This window comes from Micrasema longulum, unplaced genomic scaffold (assembly GCF_059751315.1).
Source record: "Micrasema longulum isolate JH-2025_06_02 unplaced genomic scaffold, ASM5975131v1 h1tg000019l, whole genome shotgun sequence".
Classification (NCBI taxonomy): Eukaryota; Metazoa; Arthropoda; class Insecta; order Trichoptera; family Brachycentridae; genus Micrasema; species Micrasema longulum.
Window position 1 is genome coordinate 523,169 of NW_028277227.1, and position 12,445 is coordinate 535,613.

Consider the following 12,445-nt stretch of genomic DNA (forward strand, 5'->3'; position numbering starts at 1 on the left):
TTTTTTGAAAACAGAAAAGAAAGCAGTTTTCAGAAGATTGATTAGGATATCCGCAGCAGCACGAGTGCAGTTCAAACATACGTTAAAATCTATATTTTATGTCCACCCCGTCAGGAATCGAATCCAGGACCTCGAGAATAAAGAAAACACCAACCACTACACATCGAGGCTGACTTTCCACTCGATTTCCTTACTAAGAATTATTACCTGAGAGCAGTCATCGCGCATCGAGTTGAATACACTCGTCCAGGGTTTTGAGTATATTTCATACACATAACTGTATGAAAAAAAAATTCAACAATAAAATTATTTAAAAACTTTAAACTTTTTTCCAGTCAATTTTTTATGGTAAAACTTTGTCGTTCGTAGTTTGACGTGATTTTCGACTGGTTAATTTTTACCCATGGAATAAACCTTTATGCATATTTAATTACTTTTCAACATTATAGACAATTAAAATCTTAAGGCAATAAATGAGAACTGGAAATGAGTGTCGTTCATGTACAAAATTCTAAAAAATAATACAGTTAGGAAATGTACCGTTTCAATAATAGAAATGGTATGTGCAAATACCGTCAACTATTTTTATGTTTTTTTTATAACAATTTAATAGTAGGTGGTACATTGACCGCTGTAGCGTCTGGCCATTTATTGATTTAATATGCAAATACCTCTTTATTGTTTTTACTATTTAAACCATACCACACAAAACACATAAAACTACTTTAGTTAAAAGTGCCGCTTCATAATTATCGATAATGCTAACAGCTTATAAAGTTAGCCAATAGCGAGAAAAAATATTCATTTATAGCAATTTATTATCATGACCATTATCCCCTCATAGCATTATTGTTAACAGTAATTAGTTTTATTTTATTACCAATATTCTCAAAATTAAGTAATAAATATAAGATACATGAATTTAGCCATTTTCGTGGCAAAAGCGTCTACATACGATACAAGACTTGATATATATCTCATATTATTTTCAATCATAAAGTAGTATTTTTGTAAACTTCAAATTGACATTTTAACACTGGATTCGGAAAGTAAAATTTGTATAACTATGCTGGATTTGAATACCAAAAAAAAATATTCTTGCTACGCGAATAATGAATGCCCGCTAATATAGCAATAAATTTGTATAATAGAGATCACGAATATAGAACTCATAACAAGAAAGACAAATACGCACTTTCGTGGCCAGTGTTTATGAGAAACTGATTCAGTGGGTTATTGACAGTGGTGGGTGACGCACGCATGCAAAACGAGCTGCGTATACGAGTATATTTTATTTTATTAACATAAACGGCGAATCTGCCTTTTACAAAAAAATATAATACCAACATATTTGGCTTTGATTTTTAATTTATTTTTCTATAGCAGTGCTAAATTAAATGTTTATTTTTAAAAATGATGGAAAAGGAATTATTGAGTAAATACTTACAACAAGATTTTTAATTTTGATTAAGAAGATCACGACAGAAAATTTTGCCTCGTTACTCATGAAATCAACCAACACCATCGGATTATAAATTGAAACTAAAGGAGGTAATAAAACTCTCCATAGTACAATTGGGGGGTTTAAATGCAAAACCGTCACATTACGCGTATATGTCAATAACGCGTCTTCCCAAAAATAGTGATCTTGAACCGTAGAGGTTTTGCATTTAACCTTCTCAATTATGCCGCACTCTGGCGGTAGACTACTAGTGGATTTTTATAAGCTGGCGCGTGCGCTATACTTACACATACGCATTGTGTAGTATTCGTGAGTAAGCCCATAGTATGACATCGCACGGCATACACATTATGAAAATAATCGCTGTCTCTCTAGCACTCAGACGCGCTTATGAGCGTGACATAGACAACTATTGCTTTGTTAGTTGCTTATAATATGGTAATGAAATATACACAGGATGCTTCTGCGTTTGTCTGAATTTCGCTGTGATACTTAATAGTAAAAACATGATAATATTTACGAGTATTAAGTTATGAATTTAAAACGCCGGTTTATAAATATGTAGGTATTTCATAAAATCAAATCATGAAAAGGTCGATTATGTAGTTATGGCGCTTTTGCAAAACTTAAAAAAAAACATTTTTAATGTACAGAATAGTGATTTAAAAATATTGATGTTAAAAAAATCTCTTTTGGATTAGAGCGAAAAAAAAAGTCATGTTTACGAGTATTTATTTTTAAACAGGCAAGTTTTTTATTTAATATTTTGTGTTCACCATAATAATAATTAACAGAGTATTATTAAAATGCGCAGTACAAAATATATCGGAAAAAATATGCATACACACTTATTAATAAAGAATAAATCTTGTTATTTATATACTTAAAACAATCTACACAACTTCGCATTCAAGTTCTAGTAATTGACTATAAAAAAAACATTTTTTCAAATTTAAATTGCCCCTTCTTGGAAGGACTATAATTAGAAAAATGCAACATTTAAAAAAAATATTTGATAAATTTAAAATAACGAAACAAAGTATTTAAGTAAATTAATATTACATTTTCTTAACCCATTGTATTTTTTATTAAATTTACACCTCCCTCTTATCCAACACCGAATTTTAAAAAGATAGCACATTTGGTTAAAATTTAAAACAACATTTTTTTTAATCAGCATCCTATAGAATTTAAATGCATTAGTGTGAGTTTTCTGAACGCGCCAGCTTAAGTTAAACCACCTGTACGTGCAATTTATTTCACGCAAAAAATGTATCGACGAGTTGTATAACTCCACAAAACTGTCAGATGTCAAAAATCTTGTTTTTTTTACATTCAAATTAAAGAGTGCCGAAAAACTCGGTAGTCCCGGTGAATTGTATAATTTACACTACCGTACATTCACGGGGACTGGACCGCTGTGCACGTGCAAACCACGAGCCCACTGCGTGATATCGCATGATTCGCCCATTTCACACCACGGCAAAAATCTACACGGCACGTTAAAATACAAAACAGTTGATTGATATTTATTATTTCATCAGGAGGACTATGAAATATTCTAGTGTAAAAACTATTTTTAAAATAAATATTTCATTTCAACCATGTCGGAAATTGAACCCGAGACCTCTTGCATGGTAGGCAAACACGCTGGCTACTACACCACGACTTCGAGAAAGTTTTTTAATTCACATTGACTCTTTATAAAATGATGGCAAGAAAAGCATGAAATCTGACATTGGTTCTTTTAGATCTAAGCAACAAAAATTATGCATATACACAAACCTTTGAAGACCCACTACTAGTGAGTGACGAGCGGTGGTTTTTTTTTGTAGGTAAGATACCAAAAAATGATTATAAATTTGTGCCTACATGAAGTTTATAAGTAAGATAGCTTTTTTGTGGTTCTATGTGATACAACATGTATCTGCTTCAGCTATTGACGACAGAAGATTATTACCAATAGCCAATTGTAGTAATGATTTTGATAAAATTATAAATAATGTTATCAGTAAAACTTCTTGGTTAAGTTTTACTTTTTTTTATTTTGACCAACAAGCGCTCTCGCCTAAGTAGGCATCTTTAAGACAGGTGAATTGTTTACAGCTTTATACTATTTCTAACATATTTTGGAGTTAAGAAAATCAAATAAGTATTTTAACAGGGGACAGAAAATACATTTTTGTATGAATAAAAAAGTTGTAGTAATTGCTTAAAGTACATTCCTGGAGACTTAACCGCTGTGCACGTGCGAACCACGAGCCCACTGCGTGATATCGCATGATTGGCCCATTTCGGTAGATCGATAATTATTGTTTTAGAATTATTTATTTATTTAATGCCTGGCAAACGCAAAAACCAGTGCACCATGAGACCGACTAAACTCCAGTCAATTTCCATTTGCAAGATTTTGACCTGAGAGTTCTCGCTAAATTTAAATAATGATTAAGAAAAAAACATCATTAGAATATTTTTTGTTAAGTTAAACTGTATTATTTGAATCGGGTTGCGGTCCCGTGGCAAGTATTGCGGCCTCGTGGATCAGAGGTTCAAGGCTAAAGCCCTACTCTATCAAAACTTGATTTCCATTTTCTGGTGAAAAATGGTCACAAAAATTTTAATATTTGGGTAAATTAAAAGAACCCTAATATTTATTTTTTCAATTAAAATTGTTAAATAATGTATTGACTAGGGCGTTTTATAAATATTTTTTATTAAAATCATTAACTATGGAGTTTAACAAAAAAAAAAAGAATATTTTCAATTATTGTTTTTTTTATAATGTTGTATGAATATATTTTTTCTGTGTTGCTGTTGTTTTTCTTAATAAACAAAATTTTTTTTTTTTTAAATAATAAAATAGGTACAAACGAATCTAATAAATGTCAATCAACTATAATTTTACCGTGTCGTATTGATTACGATGATGTGTGTGAAATAGGCTATTGTCCGTCGGATATCTCGCGGCTGGTTTGTTTATTTGGAAATTCTTATTATAATGAACAGACTTTAGCTACATCTAAGATATAGCAAATATAACGTGCCATCAACAATAAAAAAAGAGATAGCAAATCATGATACAGATGCAATCATCCACGTTAGAAAGAAATACACAAATGCTCTTATGTGGCAGCTGTTGAAATTTTTAAAAAATTTATTGGTTTAAAATATAAATAATTTTATCGCGTTATTTTATTATATAAGTTTTTTTTGTTAAAATTGTAAAAAAAAAAAACGATTGGGTACCAACTGCCATGACACCATTTTTGCACCGCATCAGGCCTCCTGATAAAAAAACGCTTTGTGTACAAAGAAAAAGAAGATATGCATAAAAACCATAAAAATAAATAAGTTTATATTTTAGAACATATTTTTGCATTGTTTTATTTTCTGTGAATACTTTATGATTTATAAATTTTATTATGCATTTAAAAACTTTAAATAGTGTATATGAATTAATACTAAAATATATTAATGAAATATTAAAAAAAAAACTTAAATGTAACTTTAAATAAACTTAAGTGTTCCTTTTTCATTTTTAAACCACAGATTTTATAATATATTCTAGATTTAATATACCCTCCCTCGCACATGTGGGATTTTTTTAGTTTTGATAAAAATAGTTATATCTGTAGTTAGAATATTTTTTGGAGGAATAAACCGCTAAGTCTCTATTCTGGAGGCTTGTAAGCAGGTAGGGCATTGAAGAAAGTTATGAGTAATACACCATAAAACCCACACCAATCGAGAAAAAATCTTTGTTCGATTTTTTTCTTGCAACTAGCCGGAATCGAGCCCACGACGCTAGTTTCACAGTTGGCGGTTTAACCAACTGCGCTACGGCGCCTGTCAAATGTACTTAAATGTAAACAGAAAAATTGTAAATAAATAAATGTGACAAATTACAGCATATATCGAGATTTTTGAGATGCAGGGAATATCAAAATATGAAGGGAATATGAAAATATCAAACTAATAAACTTCAACCTGTTTTCAATGCAACAGCAAGGCTTATTACGGGAGTACAAAAATATTCTCACATCTCACAACATCTTCGAGATTTGCACTGGTTAAAAAGCCCAGAGAGAATAAAATAGTATTCACATCCCTCCATGAAATGGCTCCAAAATACCTATCGGACCTTTGTATTAGGGAAAATGCATGTCAAAGAAAATCTACTCTTAGGTCAGCATTTGATTCAGGAAGAGGAAAACTTGTCGAAAGTAAAGGTTTCAGCTCTTAAACTTCTCCTAAATCAACAGATGGAAGAATTGAATAAAAATGGATGTTCAAACATAGGTTTAGTGACGAATGTTAAAGTGTGTAAAGTGGCCACTTAAGCCAGCCAAAGACAGGTCATAAACCCTGTAAATGCCTATACTATTTTTCTGAAGTGTTATCCGTCTCTGGGGTACTATTTTAATATTTTACTCCCTAAGGGCTGAAATCCATTCCTTGTCTACAAACATTTTGACAATCCCAAAACATTATATTAAAAACATTTTAATTAAGTTGACATAATATTGAATGACTAGACAGTTGCTACCGTTTTGTAGCAACATTTCACGGACAGTGTATACTTGTAATGCCGTATTAAACAGACTTCATGAACTCGGCAATAGTTATTTCCACGTACCTGATATATTTAGTGTACGGTATTGTTCGTCTAGAACAATTTTTTTTTACTTTTTTAAAGATGGTGAATGGTAATTATATTTATTTATTTATGCATTTCTTAATATATCCAATTTTTTGTTCACTTTGCCCAGCTGTATGAAACAGTACTTATGATTTTCTTGTTATATTACTTTAAAATACATAAACATAGAAAGGATTTAAAATGTACAACAAAAAAATTTAAAATACCTAGATTACAAAAACAATGAAACGCCTTGTACTTACAGCCAATCTGCCAAACAAAATGGATTTTTTACCCTTGAAAATAGACGCACTGTATCTGAATTATGCTATTTACATAAATTATGAAATAATAAAGTAGACTCTTTTAACCTACTGTCCAAAATTAATCTCAATGTCCCCTTTCACGTGACAAGAAATAAGTATTTGTTCCATCTGCCAGTCTGTAGCACTAACTATGCACAACACTCTTTATATACAACTATAATGCTTTTTTTTTTATCTATTGATACATTTTACATCCCCTTTAATTTATTGAACAATAAATTCAGACTCATTATTTCTGGCTGCGATACGATCCCACTTACTATTTAATGATGCTCACACTTACACACACCTGAACACTTACTCCTACACTAATACACATAAACACACATCTACACTTACTCTCACACAAATACACAAAAACACACATTTGTTGTAACACAATTTAATAATATGTATGATTTTCTTATTTAGAAACTTTGCTGGTCTGTCTTTAAACTGTTTTTTTTGTAGCGTTACTATATCATTGTTGACTGTTTGTTTCTTGAAAATAATAAAATAAATAAAATATGTTATTATTTATTTTATTTTTTACATTTATTCTTATGTTGTATAATTTTTAGGTTATTTTTTTATAAATCTTGTATAATTTTTAGGTTTAATTTTTTTATAGATCTTGGATAAAAGGAAATTTATGTTTTTTTTTTAAATATATATATTAAGCCAATTATGTTAGCATTATAAATTTTTGTAAAAGGCAGATTTGCCGTTTATGTTAATAAAATAATATAATATATTTGAACTCTCCATAAACTAATACGCGTGAAAAAGCGTGAGATCAAATGTTGTACTCGAATGCTCTTTTAAGTAAAATGCTTTTTGTAACGGTGGTATAATTCTGTGAGTATTTACAATTCTGCACGGGTTGATAGTATTATTTTCCTTTTAATTCAGTGCCGTAGTTTTGATTGTAATTTTTCCGATATTATTAGATTGCTTAGTTTAAGCTTTTTAGCGGTGGGGGGCGCCGTTTGACCGACGTCCTTCGAGAGACGTCTCGCAGTTCAGAACATAAGCTCAAATGGCTAACCTTTCCGAAGCTCTGTTCTCCTGGTATTCAGTGATGTGAAACGACCATTAAACGTCAAACCGGACATTGAGACATTAAATTATAAATATTATTGTAATCGCTAAGAAAAGTTCACACGGGATTTATTATTAAATTATCAGAACTCGTGTCTTGTTTATCAAACTTATAATAGCTTCAATGTGTTATGTATTGCAAAATATATCAGTGATCTTAGAATGAATATTCATACTGTAGTTATTGTATTGTGATTTCAAAACCCTAGTGGTATGCAAAATTTAGTTTTCTGTTTCTTTAATTTAATAAACCAAAACAGACTCAGGGTGATCTCTGTAGTGTTGTTTATTGAATAATCGCAGTCTTAAGGTAGGTTAATTGTGTATATTTTATTTATTCATTATTTTTGATATACTGGGTCTGAGTCCGGGCACAGTAAATATAAGAATACAGTTCTGTGGGTGAAATGTAATCAAATCTTGAAAGAGTGTTTTTGAGTCTATGGCTGCTCTCAGATAAAAAATCTGAAAACGGAAATAGAGTGGGGAAACGTTCGCCTCGTAGTTAGCATGTTTGTCTACCATGTTTTACGTCCTGGATTTGATTCCCTGGTAGGTTGACTTCATTATATATTTTAAAGGTGTTTCTTCACTGAAGTATTTTATTGGCACCTGATACACAAAATAACATGTGACACAATAAATTATTTTCAATGTTTTTATGTCCCGACCTGCTCGATAAATTCGTGTTTATGTACAAACAATCATTTAAGTAATAAACATACTCGTAGATACATTTACATAATATTTTTTTAGCACAATTTTCACCCGCGAGTGGAAACTAAATAAATAAAACCAAAAAGAAAATAACAAATAAGTATCCAACCACCCTAATTTTACCGGAGCGAGGGGAATGTGCGCGATACGTGTGAAACGGGCCCGTCAGGACAGACAAAAATATTTTATTTTTTTGTAATTAAAAGAAATATTTGCGTTCTTATAATTTACGCAAATATTTATTTTGAGGGCCATTTTCAACGAGTTGTAAATAACTCACTATTAGATAATGGGAATTAAGTTGGGGTAGAGTGGGATTCGAACCACGGACCTTTGATTCGTGAGTCCGAGGCACTAGCCACGGGACCACAACCCGATTCAAAGAATTTAAAAAATTTCTAGAGTTATGATATGTAAGATCATTCTGATGTATTGGTTTGAGACTGCAATGTTTCACAGTTCCTAGACCGGCATCTTAAATGTAACTAAGAAAAAATGATACTGTTAAACAAACACAAAATTAATATACAGATATAAATAATAAAATAGAATAAAATAAAAAAAAAGGTTATCAATTTAATTATACAATAGTTACAATTTTTTCAATCTAAAACTTAATTAAAACATTTAAGTTTGTAAGTGGATTCCCCGATGAAAGTTCATTGTAATCTATTATTGAAATAAAAGACGAGTGACACTTTAATCCTTGGTCAAGACCAGTCTCGAAGATGTCGCGAAAGCGATGAAACCGGTCACCGGATATTCCAAATTTGTGAATTTAAGTATCACTCGTCTTTTATTTCTATAATAAATCTATGACTTTAATACTGAAATATTTTTTTGATTTAAAAAATCATTTCTTTTTTTAAATATGCCTTCTTATTTTATTGATTCAATTCACAAATAACAATTCAATCAATATATTACATAAGTATTAAAAATTTAGTCGTCTCCTCCCATTTAAGATATCCAATTACTTATTAGCATTTTATATTTTAAAATAATGCGCATTCTTATTCGAAAAAGACTTGAATTTCCTAAAAGTTTTGTAACAAGTACGTGGCGATCGTCCGTACTTAAAATAGAAAGCTCTCGGTAAATACACCATGACAAATACTTTTCCGAGAATTCGCTGATGTTCAATAAACGGAGCTTAAGCGGTTGATTTTATTAAAGTAAAATGCAGTTTCAACTTCATTATATTTCTAATAATTGTTATACTAGGCTGAGAAGTTTACTTAATGCATGAAGGGTTCAAGGTTCGACTCGAAGCAAAATCGTAACCATCATCAATATAATTCTTCTTTCGGTCAGAGCCTGTGCCGCCCGATTTCCATATCTGTCACGCACGCGAAAAATGCAAAAAGTCCATTTTTTGTATGATTTCTTCCAGTATCTACCTGTATTAACTTTTATCTGTTTATTCGGGGCGCATTGATATCTTCATAATTTAATATCGTTGCGCTAGCCGTCTGCTAATGTCATGCACGTGCCCATCTTCTCTTATCTCGCAGTTATGAGCCAATCGAGCCGGTAACTCGAATACTGTGACATTGGAATGTACAACGTACAATAATGATTTATTATATTTTAAGAAAAATGCTATATTTAGTTTTGACCACATTTTGATTATAATTTTTCACGAGTGACTGGGTTTCGTAGTGACCGACATCGTTAGACTGATCTGACGCGGTCACACCCAGTCAGTGGTGAAATTTTTGAAATGAAAATTTAAGTGTTTTTTTCTCTCTCCGCTGGTCAATTTACATGTTTCTGTATTTTGCATGTATTTATTTATTAACGAACATTGTCCACGTATACAATTTATCGGGTTTAAATATTACAATAAAAGAATAGTTAAAAACATTTATAAAAAATAAAAGAAGCATTGACAAACATAAGGGACATCAAGACAAGATCTGGACTATTTATTTAGTGGTCGTTTAAATCGCTGTAAACTTAAACCAAAAAAGTCCAGATCTTGTCTTGAGTTAACAACACGACAAAGACGGGTCATTGGAGGATTTTGCATTGAGAATTTTGCATTGTATTATCTAAGTCTGAATTATTTGTGGTTGTAAGATTAAATGGATTTGATGCTTTATATTGTAAAAGAAGCCACATCCTCGGTGGACAATAAGTCAATCTCGAGGATGCAATAGCACCTGTCCCCTACCTAATAAATAGCACATTATTTTGAGGACTTGGGCTTCGAGGAGGATATTTAGCAACACGAAAACACTCAATGCTTGACCACAGTGGCAAAGCGTGCGCGGTGAACTTAAATATTATTGTAAACAAGTTTAGTATCCATAGTGAGCCCGTACCCGCGCCCGCGCTGCTTCAGCTATGCCACTACTATGGCCAAGCGCTCAGTGGAGACTCAGCAGCCGGCTCCCTTAGACCTAAGCTTAGAGAGTGAGAATTAACTTATGGGGGGCAGTTACAATAGATCTACCAGGCCGCAGTGACGTCAGGAGTTTATCTAGCACTGACCCCCTAACCAACAAGAATTATAAGATTAAGATAATATGGTCTCAAAATTAGTTTTTTGTATAGAAACTCTTTGGAAATATTATAAATATGCATAAATATAATAAAATGTGTATGTTACCATACTTATATTTTTAACCTACGTAAAAAATATGATCAAATCTAAATACCGTATTTTTTCTATAATTAAAATGCAATTCCACCAAGAAATATCAGTAGAGAAACTCCAACAATTATTTTTTCAAGCTTGGGAGTTTTGTATTGTAATTAACTACTGTAATTGAGCCTCTTGGCCTTTTTGGTGCGAAAAAAAATCAAACATAATGTTAAGACACACGTGCTCAATAATTTACAAATACAATAGGGTAGGTGCTATAGTAATCGGACATGCTACAGTAATTGGACATTGTAAATCAAATTATTAAAAATAACCTTACACATGAAATGTTATAAGAATATGTTTAAGTGTGCCCTACTTCAAGATTCCAAATAAAAAATTATAATTAAAAATCGATGCGATAATTTACGGTCAGTGTAATGATAGTGAAAACTATTTTAAAAACCTCTTTTCCCTAAAATAAATAATAAGGGCAATAAACCAATTCATTTAGCTTTTTTGACCCAAATTATATTTATTTTATTTTATTTATTTTATTAGGTAAACAAACAGTATGTACACAAATATTGCCAATTTCTTTGTATATTTGTGTAAGAAACTCATGCACACACCAAAAAAAATATTTACACTTAGTACAATAATTTAAACTATGTTCAATATAATAAATGTAAAAGAAACGAAATGAAAAAGTATGTATATAATAGTAAAGTTAAATATCTGCTTTTCTCAAAATTTCTATATTTTTTTATCTAAATTTTACATACATTGTCACAAAAAATATTAGTCTCGGTAAATATATTGTTATATTGGTCGCATATTCTAGGTATTGTAGATTGTTTAAAATAGTTTGTTGACGCGTTTTCTGAGTAAAACAGAAGATTTTGTCTTGTCGGTCTAGATGGCACACGGAATAGAAGTCTTTCAAGTAGGTTAGGAGAATCAATTTTATTATTTATTTATTTGAATAAAAATAACTGGTCTAATATTATTCTTCGATTTTTAAGAGAGTTTTTTCCAGGGTACTGCATACTTTCATCGTGGTTAGAGAAGCTTTTTAGTCTATTAATACCTCTATTATAGTAAGGTGACCAAATAGGAGTACAGTATTCTAGCTGGGGACGAACAAATGTTTTATAGAGTTTTTCATGTCTCTGCATGTTTAAATGGTTTCGATACTCGCATAATAAGTTCGACCATTTTATGTGTTTTTTATTTATTTTTATGTTAATGAAAAAGTTTATACACAAACAAAACAAAAACACTTATTTAAAGCATTAACTTTGTCGTCAAACTGGAGTAAAAAATATGCGATAAACAATATAACTGGAGAAATTATACACGATATACATTTTAACTATATTAAAAAATATACCATATTTCAACCGGCGCGCGACGTTAAAAATACACTATGTAATATATCAAACTAGAGTTAAAACAACACAATTTACATTTTAACTGGCAACTAAAAATTACATGCAAATTTTAGTTTTTAAAAGCTTGTTTCAACTTTGATAAATTAAGTCAAAATCGACTTACAAAAAACAAAGTAAAATCACCTAAGTTACTTCGATTAATGGGTACAATTATGTTATAATTACCTACGCAGGTAA

The 12,445-nt window shown here is 30.8% G+C and overlaps 1 long non-coding RNA gene across 1 annotated transcript in view; it reads left to right on the top strand.

Annotated features, from left to right (window-relative positions):
• The first annotated feature begins 7,425 nt into the window (after nt 1-7,425).
• LOC148285633 (uncharacterized) overlaps nt 7,426-12,445 on the top strand; it is a 198,124-nt gene continuing 193,104 nt past the window's right edge. Inside the window, exon 1 of the long non-coding RNA XR_015825405.1 lies at nt 7,426-7,817. This is a non-coding gene — a long non-coding RNA (uncharacterized LOC148285633). The remainder of the gene's footprint in view (nt 7,818-12,445) is intronic.